We start from the raw sequence: 20,738 nt of genomic DNA, 5'->3' as shown, positions 1-20,738 counted from the left end.
CGGCTCTGAATCTCCCTCGTTGGTTGACCTTTCTCAGAGGCTATCCAAACTAGAAAAGCTCTCTGGAGCTTCTGAACCAACCTCTGTCACTACTACTTCTCTGCCTTCTTTCCCCCACCCCCCACCCATATACCCCAATTTAGCTGAGCTTCTCACCTATAACAACAAGCTTGAAGCCCGCCCCTGAATCCTCCAATCATTCAAACACACTTTGAGATAAAACCTAATGAAGGGGGGTCAGGAATTCCCTCTGTTTCTTATCACCCTTGGACTACAGCTAAATTGTGAGCTATTACTAAAGAATTGCCTAATACCCTTGAAGACCCTCTAGAGTTGCTAAAAAAATAAATAATAACAATTTGGTCATTCAGATTTATAATCCTGGTTATTCTGATTTCTACCAACGTATTCATATGCTTGTAAGTGAAAGCCATGCTGGGGAAACTTTAACTTAGATAAATTCACCTTAAAGGGACCCTTAGAAGAGAGGAATCCAAACTTCTGAGAGACAATAGAATGTGCTCCTTGATTGATGTACAGAAGCTTCTAAAAGACACAAATGGCTTCAAAAACAGTTCTATAAGGATCCTTATAACATACAAATAATACAAAAGTCTTTAGTAAAAGACTTGGGCCATCTATGCCAATAACTCTAACGTTTTTTGTCCATCTGCCAAAACCATAATTTGGATCCAACTATTCTTTTTGAGTTTCATACCTGAGACATGGCTAAAATTCAAAACAAAACAAAAAAATAAGAAGCATAAGGTCTTTGCCTCTGTTTGCTTATATGTATATGTTAGAGATGTGTGATATTGTTCTACCTCTGGTTGGTATTGCCAGAATTAGTTTGTAAAAGATCTCTATTTAATTGGCTTGAGAAAAGTCAAGTGCTTATAAATTAAGTATTCTTAAATTTCTCAGAAGTATAAAAAAAACTAATGCAATTTTTTTTCAAGTTCATATAATCTAAAATAACCTTTGATAAACAAAAGCTAATTCAAGTTTCTTGGTTTAATCCTGTCTTCAGAATTATCGGTGTTAAATATAATGAGATAAACAACTTTTTTTTTACCTGGATTTACTAATCAAATAAGCTCATTTATCTCTATCATGCACAATTTGTCAACAGCGAAAAAAACAAATAACTTAAAATGATGATTAGCTGTGTAATAGCTAATCCAAGTATAATGACTAAAGACAAGTAATTTAAATAATTATAAATAAGATCAAAGTTTATATTAAGTTAAACTAAATAATGGATATTCATTGGCTTTCTAAATCATCTTTCCAAATAAGATAAACATCAAATGCTAAACATGAGTTGATCTGCTTTTGGCTTTTTAATTTAAATTTTAAAATATTATGAGAAAGAATAATTTCATAAAATGAAAAAATGCATGCATGGGGTAGACTGAAAATAGAAAATATGTGTCTATTTATTAAACTCTTATTTTAGTCACTTTCGTGGTGTTATAAGTGTATGTACTGGGACCTAATATACACTATATTTCCTACTGTGAAATGATCCAACATGTTTAAAAGCCACTGCTCTTAATATCCCGGTAAATTGAGCAACAGAAGGTCTATGTGGCCAGGTGAAAAGGCCAATATCAAAACAACCACCTTTCTATCCTATAGATATAGTGGTAACTCCTCAAGACCAAGCTGTAATCACTCTTTGATGGGTTTATACTTTGTTGCCTTGTCTTTTCAAATTTTCAGCCAGGCAGCAATCTGTTTAAAAGACCTTCCCCCAGGGTGCCTGGGTGGCTCAGTGGGTTAAGCATCCGACTTCAGCTCAGGTCATGATCTCACAGTCTGAGAGTTTGAGCCCCGTGTCAGGCTATGTGCTTACAGCTTGGAGCCTGGGGCCTACTTCAGATTCTGTGTCTCCCTCTCTGCCCCTCTCCTGCTCATGCTCTGTCTCTCTCTGTCTCAAAAATAAAAACATTTAAAAAAATTAATAAACTTCCCCCATTTCTTACAACTACTTGCAAGGCTGGGAATTCTGGTGGTGGTTTCCCTTATAAATACAGCTCTGCCATCAGTTTAGGGAGTTGTCCTACCTTTCTAATCTTTCTTCTGCCTAATTCAGAACAACCCTCCTCAGCAATGATATGGGGCTCCTATTGTCCTTGCCTGTTTTATCATTCCCATTCTAGCGGAGCAAAGGCAGGATGAGTCTGCTGACAAATAACTCTCACACTGTAATTTCCCTAGAAGTGTATGGTTTACTGAAACGCCCAGAGTCTAAGAGACCCCCAAAAACGAACCACCAGAGTCCAGAGTCAAAGCTAAGCAGCAAGGGTCATTTATTGCAGGTTTGAACCTGGACCTCTGCGCCCTCGTTGCCGGTGACGCCGAGAGGTCCTGAGAGAGGTTTTTACACCCCTTTTATAGACAGGTACAAACAAGTCATGGGGAAATCAGGAATTTTCCACAGTTACAGAGCTGCGATTGGTTGGTGTTTAAAGTTGGACACTTAACAGTATTCGATTGGTTCCTGCCTTTAGGTCAGACCACAACCGGGGGTACGGGTATCACAATGATTGATCAGGAATACACGGATGTGCCAGGCAACAATGATTGATCAGGAGTACACGGATGTGCCAAGTAACAATGGTTGATCAGGAATATACGGATGTGCCAGACAAAAATGATTGATCAGGAATACACGGGCGCGCCAAGCAATTGTACAGAAGCAGAACAAGCTGGTTAAGCTTGGTTAGGTTTCAGTTTCCCGTAACTTAAGCTTTTAAGTTTCAATTTTCTCAGGCCTCTCATTACTTTCATGATACTGTATAGAAGGAATTTATATTCATTTAATGCAATGCATAAGGAATTACACCATCCTCTAAGAGTAAGTCTGCAATTACTCTGTTAACAACTGCCTTATATCATTTCTTTTCTAGATAAACTTTATAAGTTTTGGAAATAAAAAAAAAAAAAAAAAACACTTGAGGGGCGCCTGGGTGGCTCAGTCGGTTGACAGTCTGACTTAATTTCAGCTCAGGTCATGGGATCAAGCCCCACCTCAGGCTCCACCTCAGCATGGAAGATTAGGATTAAGATTAGGATTCTCTCTTTCTCTTTCTCTCCCTCTGTCCCTCTCTCCCATCACACACACTCTAGATCACTCTCTCAAAACAAAACAAAAACAAACAAAAAACCACTTAAACTAACAAAGTTGAAACTGCCAAAAAGATTTTAAAAAAGAAAGTAACTGTGTCCTAAAGTAAAATGATTGTTTCAAAATAAAAAAGGAAAACAATAAGACAAAACCTAAATACATCTAAAAAGTTGTAGAAGGCTTATAGAAAGGAATATTCAAAAGGAAATTTTATAGTCAAGCTAAGATTTGAATGGATTTATTTAAATTTTAAAAAGGGAAAATGTTAATATCAAAAATACACTGCTACATTAGAATTCAATTTTTCTCTGTAAAAAGGATAACATTTCCTTAAATTATGGGAATAATAACTGCCCTTAATAAAAAATTATGAACAAAGACCTTTCTTTACCTTTTGTGTAATATATCTACAAAACAAAGATTCTATGTTTTGTCTTCACCAGATCTTTGATTATTCAAGTAAACCAAGTTTTCTGGTATTAAGAGAGTCAAGTTTTGCTTCCAACTATGCAATCCTTTGTATTTGCCTTTGAAATCTTTTATTGTCACTTTGGTCAAAAAAATACTTAAAGATTGCTTTACAATAGGGGTGCCCGGGTGGCTCAGTCGGTTAAGCATCCAACTTTGGCTCAGGTCATGATCTCACAGTTTGTAAGTTTGAGCCCTGCATTGGGTTCTGTGCTGACATGACAGCTCAGGGCCTGGAGCCTGCTTCGGATTCTGTGTCTCCCTCTCTCTCTGCCTCTCCCCTGCTCATGCTCTGTTTCTCTCTGTCTCAAAAATAAATAAAACATTAAAAAATTAAAAAATATATATTGCTTTACAATAATCTTATGATCCTATTTGGTCAAATGTTCAAAACCTTTCTGACAAACTTCCCCAAATCGCATTCTAAATAAAGTCTTTTTGACCTAAAAGTAACTGACAATTTCTAGAGGGTCTGAAATTTTTCAAAAGATCTGTTCCCTCTCCTTATAAAAAGAAAAATATTACATTAATTAGGATTATTTGATATGCCCAATTACATGTCAAATAAAAAGAAATACAAAGCCTTCTTTATGTTGTATTTGTATAAATAGATATTATAAATGTTGTAGAAAGTATATAAAATTCCTAAAACTCTAATAAAAACTGATTTCTTGATGTTTTGTTTTCCAGGTTTAAAGGACCCCCCTTTCCCCTCTCCTTTCAGCTATCTGTAACTTACCACAATTTGGTACATTGTCTTTACAACAAAGGTTAAAACATTTATCTTTTTCTCCCAGAGAAAAAGAGTTCAAAAACTCTTGTTAAATATTCTTATTTGTCATGACAAGGTATGTATTTGCATAAGCTCAATAGGAATCTGTTCTTGTAACAGGACACCCAATACTCATAGCCTCTGTTTCTTTGATCCACAATTGACAAAAGACAATATACTTCACCGTGGTAAGGGCCTAATTGCTTCTATTAAAAATAACAACACTTTAGTTGAGCAACCTTTTCACAGTGTGCTCTTGGGGAATGAAAACATTAAACATCACGAACCTTACAACCTGTAGATTTCGTCTATTAGAAAAGACATCTCCAAAAAGACTCCATTCGGTCTCATTGGCAAGACTCCCAACAAGTACAATTTAACCAATCCTTGTGCCAGAAAATTCCAAGAAATAGACTCCTAGATTCACATGTCACATCTAAAAAACAAAACAAAACACCAAATCCTGAACAGACCTATACATACCAACTGATGACCTAAAAATAAAAATTCCAGGAATTGAAGCACATGAAAGCCGAAAGAGACAGCTTTCCCAGGATGAGCCCACCAGGCCTGTATACCATTTTTTCACTGTTGCTTCTACCTTATTTGTTTGTTTCCCCCCTCCTCTTTCTCTTAGAGAAACGATATTCTTATCCACATTTCTCAGTCTACTGTAAAAAGAAGAAACCTCTCTGACTGTTAGACCTGTCACCAAAAAACTCTGGTATGTTCACCGTGTCAGAGACCCCTGGGTCTTGCCTATAACTAATTTCTCTTTCATCCCAAATGCTACTATTGATTATACCCACAAGCCTATAAATGTTACCTATTGGGTTATTACAACCAGGTGTTCCCATACCTGCTTCAACCTTTCCCCAGTCATATCTGTACTAGCTCAACTGAACACGTTATAAAAAGAGTTGCCTACAATGACTCCATTTTTGTACTTCGTAATCAATCTCGTTAAAAAATGAAACTGTACTGTCGCTTCTGTTTTGCCAAAATTAATGTAAGGTTTTACTTCCTTAGATCTGCTCTATCACTTTGAAAATTACTGAACCTTTAGTTAATGAATATTCCATCATTCTTCACAATTTCTTAGATTAATGCCTTATGTCCATGATGTTTACAAAATATTACTTTTCCTAATTGCTCTTTTTATGCTTATCATCTTGCTAAGGTCACTCTAAAACCTCTACAAGCATCTAATTATGCACTCCACAAATTGATTCATCTGAAACTCCAGGTGGCTTCATAAAGCCCCAGATGAATAAACTGCCTGAGAACCATTTCCTGACTGCCCGCTTGTTGCTCAAATGTGGCCAGATCCTAATGACAGTGACACCTTAAAACAACCATCAATGATTAAAAATTCTCCCCAACATCAGACATGACTTCCTGGGACAGGTCCATCCCAGCAATGAGGGACTAAGTTATCTATGGTTGAAAAAGTTAACGTCCCATTTATTCTGTGACTAAGAGCTCCACGTTTGTCAAGACAGTTTTTCCTTTGGTTTTATTTCCTGTGAGTGCCTTTTCTCTGTGTATCTTTTTGCATTTTCTTTTAAGTTTGCATCATGTCCATATGTCAGCTATTCAAAAATCACTTTAAAAATTGTTAGTGATGTTGGGGAGCCCCTGGCTGGCCCAGTCGGTGGAACATGCAACTCTTGATCTAGGGGTTGTGAGTTCAAACCCCACATGAGGTAATAGAGAAATTACTTAGAAATAAAACCTTTTAAAAAATATTTGTGATGTTGGAATACATTCTTGATTTATATACCCCACAAACAATTTTGGAGTATACCCTCCAAAACTTTCTAGTATATGAACAAGGGAAATTGTGGCTCTTAAAACTGAAAGCCACTGTTAATAGCCTTAATAGCCAGAAGAAGAGATTCTAACCCTGTGGACTCCTTGCCATAGAATATTTGCAAGTTCCTTAAGTTCCTTAAGATTTGTAAGGTAACCATTTGTCACCAATAACGGTAGCAATGTTTATGGAGATCTTCCCAAGTGTCAAGCACCGTGCAATGTCATTGCACATTTCACACATTTCGAGTTAATTTTCACGAAAACCTAATTACATAATAGAAAACTAAATCTCAGAAAGTTTCCTAGCTAGCAAGTGACAGAGCTGAGATTCAAATCTGTTACAGGTTTATTATAAGGGGCATAAGACTTAGAAGGATTGAGCACATCAATGCATTTAAAGTGCTTAGAACAATATTGCTTGCAGTAACTCTCTCCGCTCAGTACGAACACTAAGATTCTGGCATCAGGGAGGAATTTTGTAAGTTAGAGATACGACTGAGTCTGCAAAACTATACGAAGTTATTTAGATGAACTGAAATGTGTCCCAGTTATTCTGTGACTAAGAGTTCTACGTTTAGCAAGACAGTTTTCCCTTTGTTTTTATTTCCTATGAGTGTCATTTCTCAGAAGATCTCCTGCCACCAGTTCGAAGTGATTTGTGACCCCCTCTACCACCACCATTTTTATGCTTTTTCTATCATAAAGATTCTTAGCATAAAATCAGAGGAAGGTAACATTTTAAAGTGCAGCCATCAGGATGACCACCCACACAAGCACAAGTTTTGCTATTGGATCTTTCCTTTGTGTGTTTTCTTCTGTTTTGTTTCTACCCAAGGGAGATAAGAACAGGTGAAGTGGAGATGCCATGTTCCATTCCTAGTGCATAAAGACAGTCTGAGATCCTCTGTTTCCATTGTGTATAAAAATAGCGACCACATAACTGCCTGCTATATAAAACAAAGGAACAAGTAATATCTGAGCCTGACTGACTGAAAACACACCATGTTTCTGTAGTTGAATGTCAGGCACATAAAAACATAAAGCAAGAGAAAAAAGTACCTCCCTTTTGCCGCCAGAACCACACTGTCCAGTATGATAGTCACTAGCCATGTGTGGCTATTAAGCTCTTGGATTGCAGCTAGTTTTAATTGAGATGTTAATTGAGTTATTTAGTTGAGGTATAAGATGCACACTGGATTTCTAAGAATTAGTTAAAAACAGAATAAAATACGTCAATATTTTTATGTGGATTACTTGTGGAAAGGATAATACTTTGGGTTAAATAATACCATTAAAATCCATTTTATTGCTTTTCATTTTTTAAAATGTATACTAGAAAACATAAAATTAACTATGTAGCTTGCATTATATTTGTACTTGGGAGCACTGCTCTCGATTGAAGTCTTAACTTTGCCTTAAGTCTCTAGTACCTTAGAAATATTAATATACATTATTAGTAATATATAACATAAACATATTAATATCGAAGGTGGCTACATTCGAATCTAGAAATAAGTACATTTATTATGTACCTGCTAAGAGTACAAAGATTCATAGTACAGAATTCTTGTCCTTAAAAGCAAGTGAACGAAGATTCATTGAGTCCTACTATGAGCCAGGCCCTGGGCAACCTTGCAAGCTAGATATTATCATTTCCACTATACAGCTCAACTCCAGCTTCACAGCCTTCTCTATCTGGGAGCCAGAAAGCTTCTTGCCACCAAAATGAGCATAGGCACTGAGTTCTTCTCTGCACCCTTAGTCATAAATACCCTTCTTCTAACTCTGGCCTGTATGTCTCAGTCTTTTGGGGCTACTGTAACCAAACACCATAGACGCGGTGGTTTCTACGCACCAAACAATTTTTTCTTACAGTTGTGGGGACTGGAAAACCCAAGATCTGGTGCCAGCATGATTAGGTTCTAGTGAGGGCCCTCTTCTGGGTTGCAGACTCCTGACTTCTTGCTATGTTCCCACCTGGTGGAAGGAGCAGGAAGCTCTTGGGATCTCTTTTACAAGGGCATTAATCCCATGTGAGAGGGCTCCACCCTCATGACCTAATCACCTTCCAAAGGCCCCACCTCCTAATACCATCACATTGATGATTAAGATTTCAACCTATCAATTTGGGGAGGGGTGTGGATACAAACATTCAGACTATAGCGCTGTGTAACTTTCCCCCAAATGGGTGGGTGGATGTGTGCTTTCTGTATTGTATGTTCCAGTGACCAGACCTTTCTTTACCTTTAAATTTGTGAAATTTGCAATCCCGCATTAGGTAATTAACTGCAAGGAGATAATAATGATAATAGTGTCCAGGCTAGGAAAGCACAGAACCTTTACTTCTCAAAATGATTTACTTCTCAGTCATCTTGGTTTCTCACCACATGGCATCACCAGAGGTTACTCTGATTTTTCTTGAAGACAAAAGCTATCATTCTTTTAGATCGAGTTCATCTGATAAGTTCTACTGTTTGCTGAGTCACATGTTTTCGTTGTGTCTGTTTGGATTTCCAACTGGTGTCTCAAACTTCACGTGCCCCAAACTGAGTTCCCGAGGTGCCATCCCTCCCCACCTGTTTCCCCTTACGCTATTCTCAGTCTCAGAAGATCAACACTCCACTCTTTCCGGCAGCCAGGCTAAAAAACTGGGGAGTTGGCCTTCGCTCTCTTATTTCACACCCACATGTAATCTGCCAGCCTTGGCAGCTCTCCCTTCAAAGTAACGTATAGCTACGCTTCAAGCACTTCTCACCACCAAATGCCAATTGCCCTGGTCCAATCCATCATGGGGCCTCCCTTCAGTTACGGCAACGGCGGCCCGACTTTGTCCCCCCTCAGTGTGCTCTCCACATAGCAGCCAGAGTTACCGTAACACATCTTAGATCGTTTCTCCTCTGCTCAAAACCCTCTGAGAGCACCCGCTGGCGAATCCTCTTTGGTGGCTTTCAAAGCCCCCACACGCACATTTGAGCCATTTTTGACTTCTTGCTATTTCTCAAAAACAGAGGCAGTCTCCAGCTTCAGGGCCCCCCCACAAAATACTCTTCCTCTGCCATCCACCCAGAACACCTTCATAACGTCCTTCAGACCTCTCCTCTACTGCCTCCTCTCTACTGAGGACTTCCTTGACCAGCGTGTTTCACACCTGCAATTGTTCTGCACAAATACTCCCTTCCCTGTTCTGTTTTTTCCCATGACCCTACTGCCGACTACCATACTGTGTCCTCTACTCATTTATCTCCCCCCACAAAGAATTTAAACTCCACAAAAGTGGGGATCCTATTTTATTTATCACTATCTTCCCAGTTCTTTGAACAGTGCCTGCCACAAAATAGATGCTCAATAAGTACTTGTCAGGTGACTGAATGACATTTTCAGATGAGGAAAACGAGGCCCAGAGAAGCTCAGTTGTAGCCCAAGGTCACAGCATTAGTGAGGGCAAGGTCAGGCCTGGGATTTTCCACCTGCGCTCAGTCTACTCTCTCCGTCTGGGTCAGGGGGTAAGAGGGGCAGCCGTGCCTTGGAAGAAGCACACACTGAGGTTCAAATGTGGATTTTGCTGGAAGCGCTGAGCTGAAACAGAAACAACTATTTTGGCAGCATTTTTGACAATCTGTGAGATTAAGGAAAGTAATGTGAAGGTATATGCTGAAGCTTTCCAGCTTTAAGACTGGCTTTAACTATTTTTCTTTCAGCTGTAGCTTTCTGGGGTAATGAATGTACCATATGTCTGTATCTCCAGGTTCTCATACAAATGAGGAAACTAAAAATGCCAGATGATTAAAACAGATTTCTGCTTGTTTCCATGGGAAATCAACTGCTGTGAAACCTTCAGAGATGAGAGAGAGAGTGTGTTCAGCTCAAGGCGTTCCCTGGTGAGTGGCTGCACTCTGTCTTCAGCCCAGGCCCCAGCCCACAGGTGAGACACTGTCCCAGGCTGCCCGCTGTGCTGGTGGCTGCGTGAGACTGCCAAGGTCAGCACGTCTTGTCCAAGTGTCCTTTGAGCGTCCACCACCACGGCCTGGCACTGTATTTCCAGGCCCTGCAGTGTCAGGGCCTGGCCAACCGTGCAAGAAAAGGCACCTACTAATGACAAACAGATGCTTAATAATGCAGGTCCCCCAGCCTCAACCTCCCAATGTGGTCTCAGCGCATGGTGAACCCTCTAGGGAATCTTCTGTGGTCAGAAGGACGCACCATCAAGGATTCTTGCTGGAAGAGTCACTGTTTCCTACTTGCAACTAGATGGAGCTAATTCAGGGGAGTAGAAGGGGCACTCTGTAAACACAGCCACGTATGCCCTGGGTGGTGGCACCAAAGAAGTCTCCAGGAGGCCGTGATGGTTACTTGTTCCCGTCTGCCCCAGAATTAGCACCAATTTGCCTAAATGAGACACTGCTGAGAAAAAAAGGCTGCAAAAGAGTCCCATGTTGTCTTGCCACTGGCAATCTCTGGCTTGTCTGGGGAAAATTGGTTCAGGAGCTTACTCTATACTAAGTTGAGAGGGAAAAGATAACCGTTCTCGGCTTTCCTAACCCAGAGTGTAACTCGGGCATGTCAGGGTGAGGCCCAAAGCTGGCTCATCAGCAGTAATGGAGAATGTAGAGTTTAAATTTGGATTCAGACAGCCCTGAATGCTCACGCCTCTTCTCCAACTTACTAGCTGTGAGAGCTCACAGCACTTGTAGCCAGTTTGAGTCTCTGTAAAGTGGGATGATAATACCTCCACCCCCTCCACGGGGGAGGACAAAATCAGCTAAGTCAAGTAAAAGCACTCACACGGGGTCTGATAGGCAGGGGCTGTGCAGCGCCTGGAGACTTCTCTTTTCTTACTCTCTGTTGCTGGGTTTTACTGCCAACATTGGAAACAGACAGCTTGGTGAACAACAAGTAGACGGTGACCTCTCTCTTGCCATAACCACCGTCACCAGCACCAGCAGCTTGATTCTTCTCAGAAGTGCTACCAAGGATGTTGACAGTGCAGGGGTCTCCAACTCTTCACATACTCATTTACTTATAACTGCTCAGCCAGGCTTGGCTGTCTTGCTTAGGTAGAATGTTTCTCGGAGAGGCTACGTGGAGGACACTTAGGTTGTCTTCTGCCCAAATAAACCACCAGTAGGACCCCATGGAATTAAGACCACAGGTCATAATGCATTTCAAATGTCTTGCCATAAGCTCATCAAAATATTTTGACTCCTCTGTCTTCAAATGACTCACAGGCATGATTTCTTAGCACGGGGCCAACCTAACAGGTTCTGTGTAAGCCAGACCATAGGAAGCAGTAGTACCATTTTGTGATCCTGGGGAAGCTTTTAAATCAATCTTTCCATTACAGCCACGATATCCCAAATCATACTCTGGTAACATGCTCTATTTCTGTAGATTCCAGTAATAGCTACTGAATGCCGTCTCTATTCTGTTTCCACCCAACCCAGTCCTGATACTGATACTATCTAGACTTGGCACAGGCTCCACAAGTTGAGTGCAAAGTTCTCCACAGGACCGCCCTCCCTTCAGATGCTAGTCACAAGCCCCCCAGGGATTCCCAAGGCCAACCACTCATCGGTCCAGCTGGCTACAAATCTGGAGGTTCCATGACTCCCTCAGGTTTGATAATTCACAAGAATGACTCACAGAACTCAAGAAAGTGCAAAATTATGATTACAGTTGTTTTTGAAGAGAGCTTAGGACAGAACTCAGCTTCTGTGCCCTCTCTCCATGGGGCGAGACTGTGTCTACCCTCTGGGCACTTCTATGAGTTCACCAACTGGGAAGCTCCAATGAGCCTTGATGTCACTGTTTTTACTGGAGTTTCATTATGAAGACAAGATTGATCTTAATTTCTCTCCTCCCCAGTTCCTAGTTCCCCCAACCTGCCCTCCCCTCCAGGTCAATTTGGGCCAAAATCCAACACTCTAATAGCAGGGCTGGCCTTTCTGATGTCCAGCCCGCATCCTGAAGCTTTCTAAAGGCCCACATGAGTCATCTCATTAGCTTAACAAAGACACTTCTATCACTTGGGAAATTCCAAGGGCTCTGTGTACCAGGAACCAGGGACAAAGACCAAATATATTCTTTATTATATAATAATCTCTCATGATTATTTACAAAACATAAGGGCTTCGAGTTGAAGTTTTTTCCTTTGGGCAGTGGGAAATCAAGTGATTTCTTGAGCAGCTACTATGGGCCATAAATAATATACATGCTGAGAGCTGTACTTTTGGAAGATAATTTAGACAATTGCATGGAAGGTGGTCTGGCTGAAGTGAAGACAGGAAATGGGAGACTAGGAAGGAGGCAGTCACCCTTGTGTAGCCATAAAGCGATGAGAGCTAACGTGGGGGAGAACAAGTGGAAATGGAAAATCTGGGGGACATTTGAGAAAGGTTTTGAAGGAAGATTTCAACTTGTCATGTAACTTTTTTTGTTTTCATTTTTATAGAACATCTATTAATCTTTATGTGATTTGACAAAATTTGCATTATTAAAAGACGGGTAATAAAATTTAGGCTTATATCAAATCTGACATATTAAGTTCTATAGTATCTAGAATATTACGTAAGAAATGAGGGGAAAACTGAGGTGGAAACAGGATAAAAGCATCACTATATCTGCAGGTGTGGTCCATAGTGTGCAGCACATAAAAATAATCCTAGAGAAAATGCAATTGACTTACTTGGATGAAGTGTTTTTCCTTTTGGGGAAAGGAAGAGGGGGCAAAGAGGGGCAGGAATTCAAAGGCATAAGCAGAATGGTTTCTCCATTTCAAAATGGTAATTTAGATCATTGCTCTAGGGCACCTTTGAGAAAAAGAACACCTTGACCAGAGCAGGTTCATTGCATAATTCTTTAGTAATATGTACAATTTTCAAGTATTGGAGAGGACCTAAAGAATAATTTTACTTTAACTGTGGCTATCTATTTCTCTTCTCGTCCTCTGGGGGTTGATCTGTTTCAGCATCACATGGACTCCTCTACACAGTTTCTAGAAAACCAGATTCTTACTCTTGAAACACCTTCGATAAAGGAATCATCAAGAATTTTATCTCCATACAATCAGGGCTAAAATGAACTCCCCTTTCTGTAGCCTTATTTAAGGCTCTTCAGTGCAGGTGGCTCATGAAGGTTTCAATTCCTTTATTCAGAAGACAGCAGGTACCACTATAATATTCTATTGCTTTACACTGAACCCTTCTGATTCCTTTATTTGCTTTTTGTTTTAATTGTTCTATTGTACTGGTGACAGCCTCCTCTTATTGGCCACTCTAGCCCATCTCCTTCAGGGACCCCTGACCATGTAAATACCTGTTTAAAGTTCTTCCATCTACTTCCTATTTCATATGGTAAAACAGAGACCTCATCTAGTCAGTAATATTGAATTCGATGTTTAGCCTTTTCTTCAGTCCGTGATTCAATAGAAGTTTTGTTTCTGAGAATTATTTTCATCTGGCTACAAAACGACATCCCAACAGCTATGGTTGTTCCCAAAGCTAATCCCAAGGCAAACAAGCTGCCTACAAGTGCCACTAATTCAAAGGGAATAATTGGAAGGGGGTCTCTCCGGGCTGCCTTCCTCAGTCTTTACCGTGTTCCACCCAAAGGAGAGCCAATTGTAAAGCCATGTAAACACAGTCATAACAAAAATGAAGGCAGCATGAATGCAACCCAGCGGTGTTAAAAGGAGATGCAGGGTGAACAAGGCATGACTTTGGTAACCAAACAGTTGTTGACCCAAGGACAGTGATGGTCCAATTTCATCACACATCTGTTACACCTTCTGTGGCGATGCAACTGTGGTGAATTGTGTGCGTGGCAACACTTTACTATCTTGAGCATTTTCAAGTTTCCACCCCAAAGGGGCAAAGCCAGGACTAATAAACTAGCATGGAGGTCATTATAAAGAATTTTATAATTTATAATTTATCAACATGATAAAATGAAGTCATGCTTCCTCCCATTGTGTGTCAAGACCAAAACCGTGACAGAGTCAATCCTGGCCATGATAGAACGTGCTGCTATGTCACCAGGGCTATGATGGAAACTCAGTGACATAGTCTCTTTCATTCTTGGAGATTTTCAACCTCGATAACTGCTTAGAATGTACCTGGTTTGGTGAGAAAGAATGAATGCGTTCCTACTTTTAGAAAATCACACATCTCCTTGTTCTGTGCCACTTTTCCATGTGCCACAAATTCATGTGTGTTCTGAATTGTCATGCCTTCAAGTCATGGGACGTTAATGCAGTGTATGCCATTTTCACTGTTACACATGCAGAGTTCTGTATCTTAACCAGGAGAATCCAGTATCTTGGCTTGAAACCCAATCTCGGTCTGGTCCCTGGTGCCCACCCCTCGGCCATGTAATTCCAGGGCAACGTGGGCTCACCCAGAACAGGTCTTCTCCTCAGATAACTCTGTCATGGGTACCTCCGTCCAGCGCAAGCAGAAAGCAAATCCTGGTTGTGAGAGGCTAGAAGGCAGGCCAAGCTGCGAGCAGTCTGTCTTTTCACCAGTGCTCTCCATTTTGTCTTCATTACAAAATACAACATGATGACCAGAGAAAACTATGGGAAGAGTTAAACTACTTGCTAAAGAAATCCAAGTAATCTTGATAAACAAACTGGCTTCTTTGCGATGAACAGAGCTTTGTGTTCTGAACATTAAAAACTGACAGAAAGATCTTAATATTTTACCTCCTGAGCAAGCTTCAGCACCTCTGTCCTGATTTTTAATGCCATATTTCTATTATTCTTCTGAACAAAAATGTTGCCTTCTCTTGTCTTCGAATGGCTGACCTATTTCTGCTTTAAAATGAACATTGTCAGTTTTTACTCTTCAAACAGACTTTTGAAATGTGTTCTCTTTTGAGTACAAGGCCCTCCCTCCCCTTGTAGATCACAAATTCGTGAAGCAGCTGGGGGACTGTTGGGATGATCCCCTGTATAAATCATGGGGCAGAGAGAACCTGTAACACTGATGTGTTAAAACTGGTTATTTCTTCAGTCATGCAGATTTCGGTAAACAATAAAAGCACTATTTCAAAATCTGTGTGTACTCTTTTTTCCATAATGTTAATTAAGACACTGAATCAGTCACATCAGCAGAAGTTCTGCAACAGGCTGGATATTTTACATAAGATTCTCAAGAAAATAATTTCATGGGTTTCAATTGGGGGAAGAAATGATTATTTCATGTATCATGGGTGATATGTTAAATTGAAATAGAAAGGAAAGAGTAAAAAAAAAAACATATATACTTTATTCCTGCAAGAAGCACTTAGTAGGCTTACTTTTTGAAAGAAATTATATATCAAGCTGCAAGATGTTGACTTTTAAGAAAACTGGCAACTGGCACTTCCTCATGTTTATCTATTTTTTTTAATTTGAAGGAAACACTCCTTCTTTAACTTAAAATAATTAAGTTAAAAAATAATTTTTGAACCTCAACCATGTGGGAAACAAAAAAATTCCAAGTGTCAAAAAAAGAGAAGATGTCATTATCTGTTTAATATTAATAAAAATTGACACAATGCACATTTATGATATGTCAGGCAGTTCTAAGACATGTATTAAATCACCTAATCCTCGGAAAGAGGAACCCTTTTGCACTGCTGGTGGAAATGCAAACTGGTGCAGCCCCTCTGGAAAACAGTCTGGAGGTTCCTCAAAAAATTAAAAAAAGAACTACCCTATGACCCAGCAATTGCACTACTAAGTATTTATCCGAAGGATACAGGAGTGCTGTTTTGAAGGGGAACGTGCACCCCAATGTTGATAGCAGTGCTATGGACAATCACCAAACTATGGAGAGTACCCAAATGTCCATCGAAAGATGAATGGATAAAGAAGATGTGTCATATATATATATATATATATATGAGTATTACTTGGTGATCAAAAAAATGAAATATTGCCATTTGCAACAACGTGGATGGAACTAGAGTGTATAATGCTAAGTGAAATTAGTCAGGAAAAGACAAATATATAAGTTCACTCACATGTGGAATTTAAGATACAAAATGGATGAGCATAATGGAAGGGAAGCAAAAATAATATAAAAACAGGGAGCGGGACAAACCATCAGAGACTCTTAAATAAAGAAAAACTGAGGGTTGCTGGAAGGTTTTTAGCGGGGGGATAGGATAATTAGACAAGAGGCATTAAGAAGGACCCTTGTTGGGATGAGCACTGGGTGTTATATGTAAGGGGTGAATCACTGGATTCTACTCCTGAAATAATTATTGCACTACATGCTAACTAACTTGGATGTAAATTTAAAACAATTAATGAAAAAAAAAAAAAAAAAAAAAGAGGCGCAGGCTGCTTCCTGTAGGCTCCTCACCAGGCAGCAGCATGCAGTGGTATCTCCTCCAGATCTAGGCTGGGGGACTGAGGTAGGCTCCCCTTGGCGCCTCAAGTAAGGCCTGTAAATCCAGCCTGGAACTGGAGGGACAGAGGAGGAAATTAGGCTGGGAGTAGAAGTGAGGGAAGGAAATGCATGGTTTTCAGATCCTGTGTCCCCTCGTGTGAGAAAAGGCAGCCTCTGGGAAGGAGGTGCTGTTCTGTTTTGGGTGACAGATGAAGGCCTTGGGGTTGGGGTGCCTGACTGGCCGACCCAAGAAAGGAAACGGGGAGAGAAAGGAAACAAGGAGGAGGAATGATCAGTTTGCTGTAGAAGTTCACTCCTGCTCCATCGTTCTTTCTTCTGTCCTTGAGGAAACTTCTAGAAAGACATTGTATGTTTTCTGTGGATCAAAAATGTCTTCTTCACAGATTCCAGAGAGTCTGCCATTATAGACTGAATTTACATTAGATCTGTTCCCTTCTATATTAAAAATCATAGACAAATGTTTCTAAGGGGGAGGCACAGATATTTAGAAACTATAGTATAATTTAATTTCTATGTTGTTTTTTTTAGCCATTTGAGGATGGAGCTGTACCCAAAGTGGTTGGGGTGGTCAGTGCTGAGGAGGGTGAAACAAGTTTCTCTCCAGTCTTCCTTAACTTTGGGTTTTGCGGCTTTCCTGAAGGTTCTTCTAGGTACCCCAAACAGCAGTCAAACAAACAGAAAGATTTTATTTCAAGGACTAATGTGCCCAGCGCAGAACTGGCTACTGGAAGATTAAAAAAAAAAAAGAAAGAAAGAAAAAAAAATGCCTAATCCTCACAACACATATCAAGTACTATAGTTATGCTCACTTATTTATGAAGCAACTGAAGCTCAGAGAGGCTAAGCAACTTATCCAAGTTTTCACAGCTATGGCAGGAAAAACATGGTTAATTACTATAAGAGTTTTCAGAAAAGAAAGTGTTAGAGAAGCTTAAGGAAAAAGGGTTCGGACAGGACATTTAAAGACTGATGTAATTTGGAGGGAAGTGAGAGAGAAATGAGAAGGTGCTGGAAAGATATGTACAAAACAGAGGAGGTGGTAAAGAGCTGTAAAGCCACTGAAGGCATGTGCAACTTTGCGGGTCCCCTCAGAGTCAACAAGTGCAACATTTAGGAAAGTGATTTTGCCTGAAAAGTTGGGTCTGTAAGAATTCCGCCATATACGTTTTTTAAAGAGCAGTGCCAGTTAAAATGAAGGTAAATCCAAATCCTTTTAGTTAAGGAGTTAAAACAATTCCGTGCAGCCATGTGGGATCCCAGAAAGATCAGAAGATGGATTTGTGTTGACTTCTCTGGAACCTCTAGATTCACTCTAGATGTGAGGAGCAGACAGGCAGGAATCTCCACTCACCTCTTGGCTCTTCAAGGCCTTAACAGGACGAGAGAAAAGTACTCACCCGTCTGCACAAAAGTTGTTCGGCCAAGACCATGCTGACTCCCTCATTTGCCTGTGGAAATGGTGACGGGGCACGAAGAGGTGTGTTTTGCTCTTGCGTCTGAAATTTGTACCATATCACTCGTCTTCAGAACACTGAACAGATGTAACCTTGCAGAGACTTTTATGTGAACTTTGCTGTCGCTGGTTTTCAGAAATCTTTTGGGGTGTCAGAGCCTGGGCAGCAATCAACAAATGCTCTATAGTAAATTATTTCCTCACCATTCTGAGAAAGATAGTCCTTTCCCCTTCAAGCATTCAGAAATTCCCTTGTCTTCCTACCTCCCATGCTCCCTGGGAGACTGGAGAGGATGAGGGACCAGTCTGAAAAGCATTGTGATGTGACTGTTGGTCTAGACAGGGTCACAATGTGCCCCTCTGGGGACTGTGGCAACTGTGGGTGACTTGAGGGCTGGTATTACCACTCCCGATCATGAAAGACTTAAGTTTGTCCCAGCAAAGAACTGATAACATCACTTCAAAATATTGTTGCTTTTACCTCCTTCTCTGGATACAAACATAAAGAGAAACACTCGACATCTATTGTGGATTTGTTCTAGATTATTAGAAGATTTTTCAAATGCATCTTATGTTAGGAGTTCAAGACAAATCAAAACCTTACACAGAAGATCTTATGGTGGCTTAACTGCAACATCTCCCTTCTCAAAACGGGCTACATAGTATCTCCCTTCTCTGTCGACATGGGCTGGTGATGGACGTAATTCACCCTTAATGGTCCTGAGATATACTCTTCACAGAAAAATGATGAAGAGCATTATATGTAGGAAGATAATAATCTAGAGATAAAAATCCAAAGAAGAAAAGTGATGTTGATTTCTTTTAAGCATTCTAGAAAAAAATCACATTTTCTAGCAGTTTAAAAAAAACAAAACTGCTATTATAAAGCAGAAAGGGAGCATAGGTTTTAGAGTCAGGTTCCCTGAATTCTGTTCTTGGCTCTACTTATTGCTGCTTACCAGCAGCATGACCTTAGGCAAGTGACATTACCTATCTGTGGCTCAGCCTCCCCATCTGTGAAATGGGGACATTGAGAGTACCTACTTCATAGTGTCGTCACATGGATTAGTGAAATAATACATGTGATATTCTTAAACCATGCCTGGCATGGAGTGCTCAACAAAGCTTAATTTACTACCCTATTTGTGGCTTTCAAATCACTGTAGCAAGTTATCAGATTACCACGTAGGATTTCCAGATTGGGTTCCCAAAGTCCCTAAAAACACTTTCAGTCAGAAATTATGTGTTTCAAAGCAGTTTATCAGAAGCATTGTTACAGAAAGCATAATTTTGAGTCATGGTTTAGCCAGTGAAATCAACAGTTCATGTGACATGACATCAGATCAGACTGTTGTCAGAAGCATTTTAGAAGCTGAAGAATATTGGGGACGTTCAAGAAATCTGGATGTTTTCGGTCTCCTAAATAAGGCCACAGTGGTTTTCATGTTGTGGTTAAAACGATCCTCCCCTTGGTCACATGAAGAAATTTATCTTATCTGAACTCAAGCCTCTTTCCACATTGCTTTTGGGAGCAATCAGTGCGATTACCTCAGAAGTTTCCCTGACCCCACCTCACCCCCAGATACATGTCCATTGTTTACTATAAGATGGCATTTCCTTTTCATAGAGGATTAACTTTTAAATTTCTTTTAAAAAACAAGCTAGACTGCAAAATATTTTCTAATCATTTTAATGAAATGTTCTCATGCTGGACAGAATTCATGGTGCCTTTCTTTGAAATTCCATAATCACAGGGCATCACTTCTAATAGCCCTCTGCCGAACGTTCCTCAGAAACAAGGATGGATAACTGTAAATGCTACAACAGGCTTAGAGAAGCATTCAGAGGAGAGAATAGTCACAAGACCAGGGATGATTCAGGGAGGGAGAACACCTAAGGATATAAAGTTATTCTGCCAATGTCCAATTCACAGGGAGGAAAAAGCCAGTTATTGTCAGAATTGTGAAGGATCTGAGACTTGATCCCTTGTAAGCTCAAAGAAATTAGCCTGCCATGGTTTCTTGGAGGGCGGTAGAAGACAGGAAACCCCTGGATTAGATAAAAGTTTATTACTCAGCAAAAGCAGCAGCCAGAGTATTCACATTTTTGTGTCAGTTCCTGGAGTTCCTAACATAGTAATGACAGGTTGTGTTATAGGAGAGGAACCATGAGCTTAGGGGATGTGCACGTTTTCTAATGAGTGTAAGCATGCCTGCCTCTTGCTCTGAAGAGAAAGTGTCTTTATTATACTGGACAATAGGTATGCTTGCCTTTTGCTCCAGAGGGTGACATTTCCTCTATCTTCAAAGGCTGTTCACTCTACAAGTACCCTTGAATTTGAGTCTGGAAGAAAAAGCAGTCAGTGCCTTGCTTATAAGATGTGCAGAATTACTAGAGACCCATAGAGAATTGTCTTGCAACAGTTCTTAATAAATAAATTATTTTGTGCTAGCACTTTGAGTACTCAGAATGTATGTTTGTCTTACACCAGTTTCACATTTCTGAAAGGTTGCCAAAGAACCCAGAAGCTAATAGGAATATGTAAAGGTAGAGCATCTGACTCAGTTTTGGCTCAGGTCATGATCCCAGGGTCGTGGGATTGAACCCCACATAGAGATCCAAGTTGAGCATCAAGCCAGCTTAAGATTCTCTCTCTCTCTCTCTCTCTCTGTCTCTCTGTCCTCATCTTCCTCCTTTGCCCCT

The 20,738-nt window shown here is 40.2% G+C and overlaps 1 long non-coding RNA gene and 1 pseudogene across 4 annotated transcripts in view; both read right to left on the bottom strand.

Moving 5' to 3' along the window:
- LOC125912424 (uncharacterized) overlaps positions 1 to 18,319 on the bottom strand; it is a 34,484-nt gene extending 16,165 nt beyond the window's left edge. For 2 of the 4 annotated variants that reach the window (XR_007454734.1, XR_007454732.1), the window contains exon 1: positions 17,980 to 18,319. This is a non-coding gene — a long non-coding RNA (uncharacterized LOC125912424). Of the gene's footprint in view, positions 1 to 465; positions 1,168 to 17,979 lie in introns of those variants that run through there. The other 2 variants (XR_007454735.1, XR_007454736.1) reach the window with 2 other exon arrangements.
- Positions 12,391 to 14,075, bottom strand: LOC125912421 (palmitoyltransferase ZDHHC6-like; annotated as a pseudogene).
- Positions 18,320 to 20,738: the final 2,419 nt, after the last annotated feature.

Source organism: Panthera uncia (genome assembly GCF_023721935.1).
Source record: "Panthera uncia isolate 11264 chromosome C1 unlocalized genomic scaffold, Puncia_PCG_1.0 HiC_scaffold_4, whole genome shotgun sequence".
Taxonomy (NCBI): domain Eukaryota; kingdom Metazoa; phylum Chordata; class Mammalia; order Carnivora; family Felidae; genus Panthera; species Panthera uncia.
This window is presented reverse-complemented; position numbering and strand designations above follow the sequence as displayed.